Below are 18886 nucleotides of genomic sequence, written 5' to 3'. Positions count from 1 at the left end.
GAAGTCAACAAAGGTGTAAACTGGTGGAAATACTTAAATGGTAGTTTCAATGAAATGCTGAAGGCTAACTGTGGAGTAGTGTGGGAGTAACTCCGAGGGACCTCAGTTTTGAGGGTACTCTCTTTGTGAGCTTTACAACCAGAAGTCCAACAACTTATGGTTCTGGCAGAAAGAAAGAATGAGTAATTACCATGAAGTGTACCTGCCTAGAGACATCTCCTTAACAAAGGCCTAGTTCTCATGGGAAAAATTTAAAGCCTGTTCCAGAGCTTTGGTAGAGAGACAGTTTTGCACTCTGACTCCACCTATCCTTCTGCCTCTCCAAAGAGAGTGGGCATGCTATTCAAGAAGAATCACTTGTGAAAGTCACAGATCAGAGACAGAGGCCCACTAAAAGACTATGAATTAATTGACAGATTAAAGAATGTCCCCCTACACACACCTTTATACTACATCAACAGGATTCCAGGAAAGTATAAATAGATAACCTTTGAAAGACTTGCAAAACACAAATTATCTTTGAGGAAGAGTATTTATGAAGCCCAAAGTGAAGATGGGAGACAAAAAATAAGGAAACTAGATAACTTAAAGCTTCTGTCTTCTATATCTCCAGAAAACATTAAATGGAGCCAACTTCCAGACCTTAAACTATACTACAGAGCAATAGTAACAAAAATAGCATGGTATTGGCACCAAAACAGACTAGTAGGCCAATGGTACAGAATAGAGGACACAGAGACTAACCCATAAAATTACAATTATCTTATATAGACAAAGATGCCAACTTCTAATAATATTAACATAAATCCTGATTCTGGAGGCCTACTGAGCTAAGTTCCTATTACTTAATACAGCGTATCTGACTTTCAACAATGTATAACAAAAGTCAAGAAAAAAGTCTGAAGAGACAAATCATTAGAACCAGATTTATGTATAACATAGGTACTGAATTTATCAGAAAGAAATTTTAAAATAATTATGATGAGTATGTTAAGGACTTCACTGGAAAAAGTAGAAAATATTAAAGAAGAGATGAGTAATATAAACAGAAGTGGAAGCTTTAAGGAAAAATCATTAGAGACATAGGCCCACTAAAAGAATAAGACTTTCAAAAGAAAATTTTATAAATCTTGATATGGCTGAAGGAAGAATCAGTGTATTTGAAGATAGTCCAGTAGAAAATTCCTAAACTGAGAGGTAAAGAAAAAAAGAGTTTTTTGTTACTATAATGAAATACTGGAAGTTGAGTAAATTTTAAAGAAAAGTAGTTTATTTAGTCACAATTTTGGAGTCAGAAAATCCAACTATGGAGCTGGCTCTGGCAAGGGCTGCCTGGCTGCATCACATCATGGCAGATGGTATCAAATGAGAATGTGTGCAAAAAAGTGGGATCATATAGTGTGATAGGGAGCCAGAAAGTAAGTTAAAAAAAAGTGTCTTAACTTTAACTTCAGATTTTATATTCAATGAGATTATGCTTCAAGTGAAGGACAAATGAATAATTTCTCAGACAAATAAAAATTGAGACAATTCATGGTTAACAATGTCTACTCTGTGAATATTAAAATAATTCTTCAGGAAGAAGGAAAATGATAAAGATCAGAAACTTGGATCTACATTTAAAAAGGGAAAGTTTGGAAAGTGAATTTAGGTAAATTTTTTTATTTTCTCTAAAAAGTAACTATTTATCAATAATAGTAAGGTATTACATGATGATAGTATGTGGATAAGTGAATGAAAGGAATGTCACAGGGGATGAGGGAGAAATCAAGAATACTCACTCTATCATAATGCACCTGCACTATAAGTAAAATGGAATAGTTTTACTGGAAGGTGGACTTAGATTAGTATAAAATGTATGTTATAAACCCCAGGATAAATAATAAAGTTTTATTTTTAAAAGTAATTATTAATATTCTAAGAGAAGAGATAAATTGGAGTCTTATAAAATGCTCAAATGAAAAAAAAAATGTTCAAGAGAAATCAGAAAAAGAAGCCTCTAGCAATCAACTGAAAACAATTTCAAACTGGTTGATATGAATTCAAAAATATCAATAATTGCTTTAAATGGGAATGGCTTAAATATGCCATTTAAAAGAAGAGACAGCTGAGGTGGACTATAAAAGAATTCATCGAAGAGAAATTGTTTTAAATAAAACAGACACTAATAGGTTAATAGGAAAGGGGTAGAGAAAGATACATCATGCTAATGCCAATAAAAAGAAAGCTGGAGTAGATATGCTAATTTTAGACAAAACATACTAGGAAAATTGTCAGGGAGAAAATGGATACCACATAATAATAAAGGGGTCAAAATTCTAAGAAAATATACTAATCCTAAACATGCATCTGATGACAGAGTATCAAAATATGAGGCAAAAGTTGACAGAAATGACAGGATAAATAGACAAATGTATAATTATAGGCAGAGTCTTCAACATCCTTCTCTCAGAAACTGAGAAATCAGGCAGGCAGAAAATTGATAAGGATTTAGTCGAGTTGAATAGCACTATCAAAAAATTTGATCTAATTGACATTTTTGGAATACTCCACCCAATAACAGGAGGATAAATATTCTCAAATGTATATGAACATTCATCAAGATAGACTATATTCTGGGTAATAAAAAGTATCTTAGAAAATCTAAATCATGCAAAATATATTCTTAGTCTACAATGGAATTAAAAGTTGACAATAGTAACAAGAAGATAATTAGAAAATCCCCAGACACTTGGAAATGAAATTATGAACTTCTAAATAAAGTGTGGGTCAAAGAAGAAGTCTCAAAAGGAGTTAGAAATTAATTGAATTAAAGAAAATTATAATTTATCAAATGAAAATATAATTAATCAAAATTTGGGGGGAATAACAAAAGCAGCGTATAGAGGGAAATATGTGACATTAAATATATACATTTTTTTAAAAAAGAAAAAAATTGGATATCAATTGCCTAAGTCAATTGTTTGTGTATATTATGTACTTATATGTATCTATAAACCTAAATAGCAATGATGGATAACTGAACTTTGAAATTTAAAGAAGTGATAGAACTCCCAAAATTAAATACTTTGGCATGTGAAGGTTTATGGTAGTTTAATTCAGCTCAAACTGGAAGTGATCAAGATGCCTTTCAACTGGTGAATGAATAAACAAACTGTGGTATGTCCATGCAATGAAAAGAAACTAGTGAGCATATTGCTTAATTACATATTGCTAAGTGAAAGAAGGCATTCTGGAAAAGTTACATTCTATATGACTTCAATTGTATGCTGTTCTGGAAGAGCAAAAGTATGAAGACATATCAGTGGTATAAACAGATCAGTGGTGTTTGGGAGTTTGGAAGTGGGAAGAGTTAAAGTGCAAAAGACTCTTTAGCATGATAAACTCCTCTGTATGAATATACAACATTAGCGATTTAACAAACCTCATAGAATTTCAGAGCACATAGAGTAAACCTTATGTATGCAATTTTTTCAATCATTTATAATACCTGAGTATCCCAGTTTAGAATATAGACTGTGTCAAAATAATTTAAATGTATTACAAATGTTTCAAATGATTTCACTTAATGACATAGGAGAATAAGGTGCTGACCTAAAAACTTTGGAAATGAGTAGAGTGTCAAAACAAACAAACAAACAACTACAATAAAATTTCACAACATTTGATAATGTTGTTTCTCTACGGGGTACGGATTATCAATTCTGAACCCACTGAGTGGGTATACTAGAATTGAACAATTAAATAAACAAATAGCGAAAGGTAAAAGTCAGGTTTCTCACTGACTTTTGAATTTTACAGACAAGCAAGGGAGGAGGAGAGTAAATGCATCCCTATGGTAATGAACTGGAGATGGAGAAAACAGTATGAACCTATATGTTCAGTTTACTATAGGCTTAGATGGATACACATAGAAATATTTGTAGATATGCATATATACATGGGTTAGTATATACACACACATTTCCTTGCTCTGTTCATTGTTGGAACCTAGAAGCAATGACATCCCAGAAGAAATGGCACACCTAGCATTCAGATCTTGATTTCTAAGAGTATTCTCCAGGCAACCAAACCCAGGTTCCTTGAAGAAATGCCCCAGACTAAGATTGGGGCAGGAAATATACAAGACAAATTGGAAGCATAATGTGGTGTCAGAAGATAAGTTGTACACAAAACCAAGAATTTTTTTTTTAATACCAAACACACAATGAGGGTTGTGTGTCAAAGAGACCAAGAGCCAATGGGAAAAGTTTCAATTGGCCAAAACAAAAATGGTTTTAGCAACAAAAAAATAGTATTGGATTATTATCCAAAGCATAAAATAAATATCCATGAGCCCATGACTACATAGGTAAATTATTAAATAATTGAATAGGGCAAAAGAGACAAATACCTATGCAGTATCAAATAATTTAAATGGAACTGGCAACTATCATGTGAAGTGAAATAAACCAATCCCCAAAACCCAAGGGCCAAATGTTCCCTCTTATAGGTGGATACTAACACTCAATTAGGAGGAGTGCAGAACAGAAGTTCCTTGGATTAGACAAAGGGGAATGAAGGAAAGGGAGGGACGATGGAATAGGAAAGACATAGAATGCATGGGACATAAATTTCCTATGTTCATATATGACTTTACAACCAGAGAAACTCCACATCATGTACAACTGCAAGAAGGGGATCCTAATTACAATGTTACCTTCCATGTATGTATGTCAAAACACACTGTACTGTCACGTATACCTAAAAGGAACAAATAAAAGAAAAAAAAAGAAGAAGAAGGCAGAGCATCACTCCTGGCTTCTCAAGCCTGGGCTGTGCATAGTGGCCATCTTCCAAGTGGTACACTGTGAAGAGGAAGATAAAAGAGCTGATTTTCAGTAGAGAAAATTGGTAAGCACTACTTCAATCCATGTGACCAAGGTTAACATCAACCTGGATAGGCTATGTGGCCATGCCTTTGACATGATCTGATAACACTTTACCTCTGTGGTCTTCTTCCTCAAAACATATCACCCCAGTCTAATCAGACAAATCCCAACAGAGGCACATTTTGTTTTTCAAATACTGGAACATAACTCTTTGAAATTACCAAGATCATCAAAAAACAAGGAAAAACAAAAAGAAAAATTTTCAAAATTAAGAGAAGTCTAAGATAATTTGATTATTAATTGCAATGCAGTGTCCTATATGAAAATCTGATATTAAAAAAAGGTACTAAGGGAAAATGGAAGAAATGAACTGAAACATAAAATTTTTAAAATGCATGACAAAATGAAGTCCTTCACATTATTTAATGGTGAATTCTGGGTAAGTCGTTGTATAATACAGAACTGTCTAGGCTTACCAACTTGATTTAGCACTAATTCCATTCTGCTATTAAGTAGACAGGTGAGCACCCACTGTGTTCATTGAGCCCCCTCAAACATTGAGAAGACTAATCCAAATGCATAAGAAATAATTTCTACCTAAAAGGGTAGAAATACAAATAACACAATTTTAAAGCCTTTATGCAAAATTTCTGCATCACTTACCTTTCTTACAAATCCAGCTTTTTTTTTTTTTATTACAACAGAGTAAGTAAATAAGTTGGACTTTCACCATGTGGGAATTTGTATGTTTTACTTATAAGGTATAAGCAGTGTTGATTTCTTCTCAACCACACAATACTTCAGTTGACACTGAGCTAATAGTTCTATTTAAAAAAATAGATTTATCTGCATTTCCATACCTGACTAAAACTAGATTCTCATTTTTCTTTTGGACATAATTAATTAAATGTTCAAATACATGGCAGTTTCTGAACAAGCTGTAAAATACCAATATTTATCCTTGGTCACGATTCTCAAAGTGATTTATCACTCTTTTCTTTTGCCTGTAGGGTTTTAAGTGCTTCAATCTGACAGCTTTTTGGTATCCTATGAGGACCTGGATTTCTGAGCAAAATGATATCCCGGTGCTGTGATATCTTCTACCCAGTTTTGCTTCTATGAAAAACAGAGAGATTATAAGCTCTTTATACACTCAATGACTGATAGTATGAAAATGAAAGTAGGCAAAAGATCTTTTACATAAATTTAATTCTCTCCATAGTGAGAACAGGCTTAAATAGAAAGGGATTGTAGTAATGTATGCAAAGAACTTCAGTAAGAACTAAACAAATACCAATCATATGTGTAACACGTACATGCTCCTTTTTCTATTTCTTCCCTTTTCTCTAGAAATATTGATACTTAAAAATAGTCATTTTAAAAAAGTTGCTCATCTGCAGAGCTTCCTTGGAAATTATGCCAAGTAAGACCCAGAGGTGGGAAGAGGAGGAGGGCTAGAAGTAAAGTGGTGGTTTCCCTCAGGAAATCCATCTTGCAGCTTGTAGTGAAACTGACTTCAAAGGCACGTTAATGAGATTACAGTTTGCTAAGCATCCTGACACCCATCATTTACCATTTCTAAACAAGATGGCAATTATCAGGCAGCTTCATCTTATAACACCAAAACTGCTTAGGTCCATCTCTCAATGCTGATATTGCAAATTATCTAAATATAGAAAAGTGAAAAGTTTCAAAAAGTCATTATATTAGTCTGCTATGATTAGCAGCATGAAACTCCTTCTCATTCTGGCAAAAGCCATGCAAATGTTTTCACTGCACTCATTGCAGATGAAATCATCAGGAAAATACCCTCCCTCAAATTGTACCTGCCATGTGTTTCAACAAATATTTAATAGAATACCATGTGAAAGTCTCTGAGTTATGCAGCTTGAGAGCTATAAAGACAAATAGACTAGGGCACAACAAGTTATGGCTCTAGACATAAGAGAATTGATTAAATGGTTTGGAATGGTAGATAGAGGAATAGTCATACAGGCAAGGTAGGAAAATCATACCTTGGCACTTTCTCCACTTTTTAATGGACCTCTATCCTTAACTCTCAGATATTTTGTCTAACTTCACAAACCCTAGTGATTGCATTGTCCAGAACCCTCCACTTCAGAGTGACATCTAAGCCCAAAATCATCAAGCTCCAAAAAGTCCTCCTTAGACTGCTTCTCCCTCCATAGTTGACGAGTCTCTCACAATCACTAGAAGTGCCAGCTACTTTATCTCTTCTTACAGAATACTTAAGTCTATCTAAACATGATTAGCTGATCTGCAGAGCAGTTTCCACTTGGGCTGGTGAGAACAATGTTGACATTTTTAATCTTGGGGTTAGTAGCAAGTCTGGCTGAGTTGGTTCTCGGGGAGTAGGGTGGCGAGTTGAGAAATCTCAGAAAGGTATCCCTTTAACTTCTGAAATCTCTTAGTTATATTAAGATAACAATAGCCACACTTCTGATAAATGGTCAATTCTGTTCAGTCATGTCTTGCCCCATGCTTCCGGATATTGCATCCCATAAATATTTGTCGAATGAATAAATGTGTGAATGAATGAACGAATACCATGAGCAATTTGACTACCTCTGGGAGGTGTGGTCATAGAACTGGTTATTCTCTCATGCACTCTAGATTGTTTTTAAAGGAGAATACTATATTTACTATGGGAAATTCATATTAGAGATAAAGCTAAATGACTAAATGTCATTGGCTATCATGATTATTTTTTTAAATCAACAAATATTTGGTAAGTATTTACTATATGCAGCCACTTCCCGGGTATTGGTCAACTATGGAAGGAGGAGCAGTCTAGGAGGACTTTTTGGATCTTGATGATATTTGGCTTAGATGTCGCTAAAGGAGTGCTGAAGAAGATAGATCAGGGCCTGACTTCTGGAGCTTAGAATCTATGGAGGAAAATACACAATAAACAAAAACTTGATCAAGAAAGTTTCTATTTCTATTTTAAGATGCTATCCAGAAAACAGTGAGATATAACTAGGTGTAGTATATTGTGAAAAATGTGTTCCCTACTTTATTTAAAGTTACGAAAGAAGGCATAGACAAATGCAAAGGCCAGAGGGAATAAAGAGTTTATCTTAATTACGAAGGGGAAAGGATGCTTTAAAGGAGTGATTGGCCAACTTTTGTCCTAAGAGGCTTGGTGTTAATAGCTTAGTCTTTGTGGGCCAAGTGTTCTCTGTTGCAACTACTCTAATTTGCTATTATAGCACAAAAGCAGCCACAGATGGTATATAAGTCAATAAATGTGGCTATATCATGATAAAATTTTAATTGCAAAAACAAATGATAGGGTGGATTTAGTTCATCAACTCTTGTTCTAGAGAACAGAGCAAAAGAAAAAGCATTAAGTGTTAAGATTGGTTACTGTGTAAGGTCCAGACCATATGGTGCCTTAAGGGATAGTAAGTAATTGGGATTTTATTTTTAGGGCAATGTAAGCCCATTAAGCAAAGGAGTGATTTGATCTGATTTAATTTTAATGTATTCTGGAGGTTATGTGGGGAAAGGATCATAAAATCCATCAATGTAGAAAAGAAGCAAAGAAGCTATTTGCAGTGCTCTGGACAAGAAATGGTGATGTTTTGTGGTAAGCCATTCTTATAGACCATGGCCGCCATTAGAAGATGGCGCCGGCTTCCACTGTGGCCTGTGATAAACAACTCCTTTTTTGGAGAGTTGGCGCGCAATCCCTTACCACCCTATGAGAGAGATCCACGTGGCAGCTTGGGATTGGTATGCGGGAGGCTTTATTAGGCTGTGCTTGGGCGCTCGGCGGGGGGGGTCGCTAGAAGATGATACTTGAATCAAGGCCTGAATAAACTGCTGAAAGAAGAATCCTGTGTCGTGTTTTCCCTTGCCGGCGAGGGGTCGCGACAATGTTTGTCCTGGAGGGGGCAGCAGAGAGGCATTCTAAATGCATTGGTCCCTGTGTGTCTTCTGAATATGGGCGAAAGATGCCCAAGTAGCAAAATGGGCTCCACCTTTCTTTTGAACTAGTAATGATAGCACTATTATCAAGATGTAGAAGCCAGAGATGTCATCAAAAGTTGAGTTTCTGAAAGTTTTTGACAGTTCTGTGAGACATCCTATATCACCTTGATGGAGAATACCTAAATAAATAATTATAAGTAAAAATGAATGACATTTTTAAAGAAGCAGGTGAAAGATTGAAGCAAATACCAAAGCCTCTCTTAACTGATCATGATATATAGAGATGCCAGGCTGTGAAGCTACATATCAAATGCAACTCAGGACTTTGTTAAAGTGTCTACAACCATCACTTTCTGTGTCAGAATAGATCTCCTTCTTCAGTGTAGGAAGTTGACATTTCCACCCTGTGTCTCTGTTTCTGCACTGTCAATAAGCAAATTGGCACAGCAGTAAAGGGGGTTTGATTGCAGATAAAAATAACTGTGTGAGAGACACAGGATGTTACTTGTGACCAGCAAACAATGCTGCAAACATACTGCTATACCTGTTTCTCTGTTGGGTTTTGACCACATCCTAAAACACAGCTCAATGTGTCAATATTGCAGATTTAGTTTGCTTGCTTAACTACTAATCTTTCTTTGGCATAAGAAAAGAGTAACAATATTTTGTTGTTTTTTATTAAATTCAATTTAAACAGGATGCTCCTAGAAATACTGATTCAGCAATCTCAGAAATAGAAAATCAGTTAATAAACTATGAATTAGGACACATGTTAAATAATGTTTCCCACTCCATTCCATGTTAGTAGGTGAAGTTGAAAAAAGTGTCTGTTGGTTAAATATATTTAAGAAGCATATTTTTTTCTGAAGCACACTCTTTGTTTAGATCAGTTTATGTACGGCAGAACATCTGAATGGTAATCACTAATACCACTAATAAAATGAAGCAATAGGAATGTATAGCTTTTGGTGCTTATGAACTTACTGAAAACACACCACAATTTGATAAACACACAAGCACACACACACACACACCCATAAACACTACATATAGATTACATATTTTAGCAAAATCTTCTAATGAGTTATCATCCCAATTTATAATTATAGAATCAGTATGGATTATGCTTTGCTGAAAGTAACAGAATCCCCAATTTTACCTTTCTAAACCATTTGGGCTTATTTTCTTAAAGAGTAAGAATCCCAGAGTTATGTTTATTGCTTCATTTAATAGCTCAGTAATGGCAGAACAAAATCAAAATTTCTCTTGAGCCTTCCCCTTGTTTGCAAGAAGTCTGCTGCAGCTACAGGTATTCAAGAATCAGGATGAGGGAATCAGGATAGGTAAGAGATTGCCATCTACATTTGCTCTTTTTAGTAAAAAAAAAACAAAGGATTTTTTTTCAGCATCCCTATTACAAACAATTCCTTGGGTTGTATTGTCTGGAATTAGGTTATATGACCATATATAACTACAGCAAAGGGTGAGAGGGTAGGGAAGACTCTAGAAAATCAGAGAATAGGATTCTAATAATTGGTTTGGACACTTCCAGTGGAGCTGGGTACATCATTGCTTCAAATAAATGTGACCATAGGGAGTAGCTGGATCTTGGGTAGGCAAATAATGGCCTCTGCTTTGAAGACCCCACATCAGGCAAGCTGAGTATACCTCATTTGTTATTTCTCAAATTGTACTGGACACTGGCAAGTACTATCCAGACCCCCTTTCAGGAATAAAAGACTGATTACCCAGTTGCTAAAAGATGGGTTGCTTAAAAATAGGTCTCAAGCTCCAGGGATTGCCTCAATGGAAGAGAATCACCTTACCAAGAACACACCCCTTTCCAGTGCCACCAGCATGGAAATTGGTCCCTCTCTTCTCTTTCACACTCTTCCCATCTTTTATTCCCTCTCCCCTCACTCCTTGCTCTTCAGAGCTGTTTTACCCATGTTCAGCGCTGGGGGTCTCCCTCTGCCCAATCCTACTTTTCCTTTGCTTGTAAAAACTGTTGATCCCTATAGCACCCCTTTATCCAACCTCCTGCAGGCTGATATCCATTTCAGAGTCTCCTTCTGGAGAATCCACTCGCTTCAGAAATAGAATAGAAACTTAAATGTTCTCAAAACATGTTCCTCTATCTATTTTAGTTTTCAAGTTTATTTGAGATCTCAAAGTAAATTTTTAAAGAAATTTAAAGTTATTAAAGTTAAGATGGAATTTTTAGAGACTGGAAATTCCAGTGAAGTTCTGTGTCACTCAGCATTGGCAAGTGTGATAAATATCTGCCATATGCACCAATTGTTCATTTCCCCAACTGAGTCAACAGTTGATTTTGTTTATAAAGATTTATTTTGGGAAGTAAATTTATTTTTCAGAATACAAAATTAATTCCCACTCATTGTAACATTACAAAAAGAAATAAAAGTTTAAATAAGAAAATCACTAATAATCTGAATACCTGCTCATTATTAACCTTTGGGTAATGTCTGTCCAGACTTTTAGAAAGAGCTAACAGCTGTCTCTTTGGCTTTTCAGTTAGTCTTGGGAGACCCTGAGGATTTCACCAATATTCAATCCTATTGATAATGTTACTGGAAGGAATTTTTATGAGTTTTACTAGAGCAGAGGCACATCAAAAAGAATCTGGCTAAAGAGCAGATATAGGAACAACTACCACACCTCATTGTGGAGACATAGTAATGAATAACTATCATTAATGAGATGCAGCTGCCCCCAGAGGATTGGGGCTAGTCACAAGCAGCTGGGAGAGCAGTGTGACCAATGAAGAGACATGTAGGAGCCCTAAGTTGAGATAGTCTGTACATTTTCATTTTCGTTTCTTTTGATTGTGCATGCTCTATAATCAGCATGGTGGAGACATGATATATTTCCTCTAAGCATTGCTTGAGCTGTGTCCCATAAGTTTTGATCTTCTATTTTCACTTTATTCTAGCTTAAAGTATTTTGCAATTTCCTTGTGATTTCTTCTTTGTTATTTAGAAGTCTGCCATTGAACTTTAAAATATTCGGAGATTTTCCCAAAATCTTTCTGTTATTGATTTCTAATTTAATGTCATTATTATTTTTAAAAGACTATTATTTTAATCCCTTTAATTTTTAAAAACTTTCTTTATGGACTGCCTTGCAGTCTATGCTGATGATTATTCTATGTGCACCTGAAAATAATGAGTATTTTGCTGCTGCTATGTGTAGCACTCTTTGAATGTCAAGTAGGTCCTGGAATTTAATAGTGTTATTCAAGACTACTACATTTCTTACTGATTTTCTCTTTATGACTACTAACTCCTGAGAATAAGACCTCCTAAATCGCCAATTATAACCACTGTATTTTCTATTTTTCTTTAAATTCTGTCAGTTTTTGTTTCATTTTTGGTGCTATAAATGTTATAGGCATGTATATTAGTAATTGTGTCTTTCTGATGTATTCAGCTTTTTATAATTAGGAAATATTAACAAATTTATTCTCAAGTGATATCTTTGTCTTGAAATCTATTTCATCTCATATTAACATAGTCATTCCAACTCTTTTGTCACTGTATGCATGCATATCATTTTTGATGTTTTTACCCTTACCTATTTGGGCCTATTGAAGACAAATAGTGAGGTCTTGATTGTTTATCCATTTTACCTCTGCCTTTTGATTAGGATATTCAGTCCATTTACATTTAACATAATTATTGATATGGTTGAATCTGTATCTTCCCTTTTGCTATTTGTTTTCTGTGTATTTCATTTCTCTTTTTTTCTTTTATTTCTCTATTTCTGTCTTCTTTTGTTTTTAACAAGAACTTACTGAATGCTGTTTTCATTCCTCTGTTAGTATTTTGGCTAATTTTAAAGATTTTTTTTTAAAGATAGATTAAAACATCTCTCTAACTTTCATGATTTGGTTAATGCTAATAGTAACTTAACTCCAGGGAAATATAGCAAATTTGTACCAGTAAAACTTCATTTCATCTTTCCATTTCTCTGTTTTTATTTTATGCAATAATAAAGCATGGCAGAAGAATGTGGCAGAAGAGCACTTTACCATTGGCAGAAGCCAGAAAGCAGAGAGAAAGAGAAAGAGGAGGGTAAGAGAGGAGATATGGAGGGGCCACAGGAAAGACAAACCATTCCGGGGCACACCTTCAGTGATCTATCCTTTCCAGCCACATCCCAACTCCCTATAGTTAGTTCATTCAAACTAGGATGGACCAATTAGGTTACACTTGTTGTCATCTAATCATTTTACCTCCAAATATTCCTGCATTAATACAGAAACTTAGGACCTTTTAGGGGATGCCTTGTATCTAAACCATAACATACATAGACAGAGTCTTTTCCCTTACATAGTTTTTTGTGATCTCCATTTCTTCCAGTAGATCTGAGATACAATCTGATAGTGTTTTCATCAGTCTGAAGCTCTTCCCGTGTTTTTCCTTGTAACTAAAGTCTGCTAGCCATGAATTCTCTCAATTTTTGTTAATCTGGGAATGTTTTTATTTTGCCTTTTTTTTTTTTAGGTATATTTCCCCATGGTATCAAAACCTTGTTTTACTGGGTTCTCTCTTTCAGCATTTTGACTTTGTCATTCCTCTGGCTTATGACATGCATTGTTTTGGGTGAGAAGTCACCCATTGACCATATGGTTGCTTCCTTGTATATGATGAGCTGTTTTATTCTTGTCACTTTCATGATGTTCCCTTTTGTTTGGCTCTTAGATGTTTGAATAGGATGTGCCTACGCTCTTCTTCCTTTGTGTGTATGTTAATTGAGTTCATTAGGTCTGGAACTAAACCAAAATGCAAGTTTTCAGTGATTATATTTTGAAATTATTTTCTGCCCCTTTTTTTCCCTTCTTCCATGACTCTCTGATAAACATGTGCTAGAATTTTTGAAATTGTGTCATAGTTCTTTGAGGTCACATTTTTTTTTTTCTTTTGAATCATTTTTGTCCCTATTCATTGAATTAGGCAATTTCTATTGATTTATCTTTTATTTTATTTTTTTTTATTTTATTTTTTTTTTAATTTTTTTTATTGGTTGTTCAAAACATTATAAAGCTCTTGACATATCATATTTCATACATTAGATTCCAGTTGGTTATGAACTCCCAATTTTACCCCAAATACAGATTGCAGAATCACATCGGTTACACATAAATCACCAAATCTTCTACTATCTCAAATGTGCTGTTGAGTTTACTTTGTGAATCTTTATTTTTGTTCTTATTCCTTTCAACTCTCTTGGAATTTCCATTCAACTCTTTTCTATAGTTTCTATTTTTGTGTTGAGACTTTCATTAGTTAACTCATTGATTTCACATTGTTCAATTCTTTGGATATATTTTCTTTTAATTTTTTCAACATATTCATATAGCTGCTTTGAATTGTCTGCTAAATTCAATATTTGGGTTCCTCAGAGTTGGTTTCTGTTGGTTGCTAACTATCCCCACCCCCCACCCCCCCCGCACTATGATGGGTCATAGTCTTCTGTTTCGTTGCATGTCCACATAATGTGTATGTGAAAGCAAAAATTTGAGGGGAATATGTTTTTATACCTCTGAATTCTATTTTATTTTTCTAAGGCTCCATTCTTGTTATTGTTTGTTTGTTTGCTTAGTAACTTGCTTGGACTTAACTACATAATCTCTGTTCCCCACAGTGTGAATCCAGTGATTTAAAAAAACTCATTTAAAAAACTCAGTTCTGCTTCTTTAGTGCCACCCCTATGTCTGTATAATTTAGTGAATGGCATCTCGATTACCTCTGACTTCCCCAGCCACATCCTACTGAGCTGTATGTGGACTGAAGAACACATTCTCTGCCAGTTCTCAAGTCTACCTTAGTTTCCAATAGACCCTGTTGGATTCCTACCACAACAGGCATAGTTTAGCACACAGGTAAGGATGTGTGTGTGTGGAGAACTTATGTCAGCTCTACTTTGTCACTTACTTTTACATTCGTGTCTAGTGCTACATTCCTCCCAAACCAGACTGGCACTTTGAACTTGCAAAATTGTAGTCTTTACCTATTATTGTGAATTAAAACTAATTTTAACCAGCAACGTGTAGGTTTTCATAAGTTACCTCCATCAGACTTCAAATCAAATATACAAAGCAATGAAGGGTGAAGGAGAAAGAGCAGAAGGATGGCTAGAGTAGGGCAGATCAGAAGGCCATGGACTGTGTATTCTTACTCCAAGCTGTAGCAATTTTCAAAGAATAAACATTTATCTGTAGTTTTTCTTTGCTCAATGAGAGTTGTTTTAGACAAAACCTCTTCTCCTAGGCCAATCCCCAAATACCAAAGGCTGAATGTTTTCTCTGATAAGTGGATGCTAATCCATTATGGGGGTGGGGGCCATGGGACTAGTGGAGGAACTCTGGATTGGGCAAGGCTGAGGGAGCAGAGGGGAGAGGGTGGGGGATAGGTAAGATGATGGAATGAGATGAACATCATTACCCTAAGTACATGTATGATTGCACAAATGGTATGAACCTACTTCATGTGTAACTAGAGAAGTGAAAAATTGTGCTCCATTTGTGTATAATGATTTGAAAAGCATTTCACTGTCATGTATAACTGATTAAAACAAATAAACAAAACAGGATAAAACCTCTTCTCCCCTAGTTTTATAATTATTTTCTACAAAGGGGAATTCTATGATCTTTTCATGCTACACTACCAGAGTACCTCCTTCCTTTTGACTTTTAAAATAGTACATTTGTATAATTTTGAGAAAAGGCACAATCAGCCAGGTGCCATGGCTCATACCTATTATACCAGCTATTGGATAGGTGGAGGCTAAAGGATTGCAAGTTTGAGGTCAGCCTGGGCAACTTAGTGAAAACGTGTCTCAAATAAAAAAGGGCTGTGGATAGATAGCTGTATCAGAGGATTTGATGGTATTTCTTCAATATGATAGAATAGCTGTATTTTTTTTTACTTAACTATTATCTCTGCAATCAAGAATCAATAAATGGATGAACTCAAACTAAAAAGTTTCTTCTCAGCAAAAGAAACAATCTGTGAGGTGAATAGAGAGCCTGCATCTTGGGAGAAAATCTTTACATCTCACCATCATATAGAGCACTAATCTCTAGGGTATATAAAGAACTCAAAAAGCTAAGCACCAAAAAAACAAATAACCCAATCAATAAATGGGCCAAGGACCTGAACAGACACTTCTCAGAAGATGATATACAATCAGTCAACAAATATATGAAAGAATGTTCATCATCACTAGCAATTAGAGAAATGCAAATCAAAACTACTCTAAGATTTCATCTCACTCCAGTCAGAATGGCAGCTATTATGCATACAAACAACAATAAGTGTTGGTGAGGATGTGGGGAAAAAGGTACACTCATACACTGTTGGTGAGACTGCAAATTGGTGCAGCCAATATGAAAAGCAGAATGGAGATTCTTGGAAAATTGGGAATGGAACCACCATTTGACCCAGCTATCCCTCTCCTCGGTCTATACCCAAAGGACTTAAAAACAGCATACTACAGAGACACAGCCACATCAGTGTTTATAGCAGCACAATTCACAATTGCTAAACTGTGGAACCAACCTAGATACCCTTCAATGGATTAATGGATTTTAAAAAATGTGGCATATATACACAATGGAATATTACTCATCAATAACAGAGAATAAAATCATGGCATTTGCAGGTAAATAGATGGAGTTAGAGAAGATAATGCTAAATGAAGTTAGCCAATCCCAAAAAATCAAATACTGAATGTTTTCCTTGATATAAGGAGACTGATTCATAGTGGGATAGGGAGCAGGAGCATGGGAGGAATAGATGAACTCTAGATAGGGCAGAGGGGTGGGAGGGGAAGGGAGGGGGCATGGGGGGTTATAAATGATGGTGAAATGTGATGATCATTATTATCCAAAGTATACGTATGAAGACATGAATTGGTGTGAGTATACTTGGTATACAACCAGAGATATGAAAAATTGTGCTCTATGTGTGTAATAAGAATTGTAATGCATTCTGCTGTCATATATAAATAAAAAAATATTTACCTAACTATAAACCTATACCTCCCCTCTATCTAAAGCCAAATTAGTATCATGTTCAATGTTGAAACGCTAGAAACATTCACATTCAGTATTTCACAATTAAGGGTGATGTGAATTGAATGGAAGGTGTTTGTGTTTTGTTTTTGTTTTTTTTTTGGTAAGTACTCTTAATTATTTTGAGGAAGTTCCCATGTTTTCCTACTTTCCTCAGTTTTATTTATTTTTTTTTAAGTCAGGATACATGTTGGTATTTTGCCAAATCCCTTTTCTGCCTCTATGAGATGATTATGTTTTTGTTTGTTTTCTTTTTGATTTTTAGTGTGTTAATCTGATAATTTGCATCATCTATTTTGGATTCTAAGCCATTTTTGTATTCCTGGAATAAACCCCACTTGGTCATGATATATTATTCCTTTAATATATTGCTGGATTACTTGTTAAAGTTTTGCTAGGAATTTTTTCTATTTTTATGAGAAACAATTTGCCTGTAGTTTTCTTCTCTTGTAATGCCAGGATCTGATTTTGTTATGAGGGTAATACTAACAACATCAATACCAAGTGCTTAATGAGCATTTCACATTTACCAGACTGTCCTAAGTAATTTGCATTTATTTTCAAATTTTTATTTTGACATGAGTTTTGACTTTATAAACAATTGCAAGAATAGTACAAAATATTCTTATATACTTTTAATTCAGTTGCCTCAAATATTACCTATCAACCACATCCACCTATTATTTCCTCATTCTCTCTCTGTCTCTGAGGTTTTCATTTTAAAGATTCATATCTTTTTTTAAGCTCTGGGAAATTTTCATTTGTAGTTTACTAGGTCTTTCTGTCCATCAATTTTATTACAATCTGCAGTTAAATTTTATTCTTGATTTTGTTCTTCTATGCAGACCAGTTAAACAGTATTTAGGACATCTTAGGTATTGCTTCAGGGTCAATAAAATCAACCTGATGAATTTAGTTAAAAAATCTCAAAATAAATAACTTTTATTTACTCTGGAAGATGTCTATTTATAAAATTATGAAGTCCATGTTTGGCAGGCAGGTAGTACCTATCTAAAATTAAGTTCATTCCCTGTGCCCCTTACTCATATGTTTATAATTTCATTCTCTGTGCTTGACCCTTCTTTGAGGTAAAGAAGGGTGACTTCTATTGACTATGTCATCAGCACTGCCTTTCCCTGAGGAACAGAGGAGGGCAGGACTGGGCTGGTTCCTTGCATGGCCACAGCATGGCAATGGCTATGCTTTTTTGATTACTTATTTCTTACTTAAAGCCATGCCTCCTGTCAGGCAGCCCCTTCCTTCCTTCCTTCCCTTCCTTCCTTCCTTCCTTCCTTCCTTCCTTCCTTCCTTCCTTCCTTCCTTCCTTCCTTCCTTCCTTCCTTCCTTCCTTCTTTTGTTCCCAGTACTGGGCATTGAAACCAGCACTGCTACATTCCTACTCCTTTTTATTTTTCTTTTGAGACTGCGTGTCTATAAGTTTCTGAGTCTGGCCCTTGAACTTGAGATTGTCCTGCCTCAGACCCACAACTATCAGGTATTTACAGGTGTGAGTAACCACACCTGGCGTCAGCCCCTTCTTACAGTTACGTATCTCCCTGGGTTCCAGTCACTGTTACTCCTCTGAAACTGTCAAGCCAGGGTGGTCATCAGCTCCCTCTGTGGTTAACCTGAAGTGCTTCACTCTCCCTTGTGCTCTGTCATGCTGCTTACACCTTTGTAAACAGCCCCTACATTTAATTCCTTCTACCGCCTTTTTGACCCTTTGTGTTGTTTTCAGCCAGGACCCGGAGTGGTGCATCAGTTCTCCATGGTGTTCCTAGTTCTAGTGGTTCTCCAGCTAGATTCTCTCTGATTTTGATCAAAATTTAATCAGCTACATGAATGAACAACTAGAAGTAGATTCACTCTGTAAGTTATTCTGAGACTTCTAATTGTTACCTGCCCTAGGGCATTTGAAGTATAAGGGCTCATTTCTTTTTAATCTTAAGAAAATAATTTC

This window comes from Marmota monax, unplaced genomic scaffold (assembly GCF_021218885.2).
Source record: "Marmota monax isolate L192 unplaced genomic scaffold, Marmota_monax_Labrador192_F-V1.1 WCK01_AAM20220418_F8-fsc00156, whole genome shotgun sequence".
In the NCBI taxonomy this organism is placed as follows: domain Eukaryota; kingdom Metazoa; phylum Chordata; class Mammalia; order Rodentia; family Sciuridae; genus Marmota; species Marmota monax.
This window is presented reverse-complemented; position numbering follows the sequence as displayed.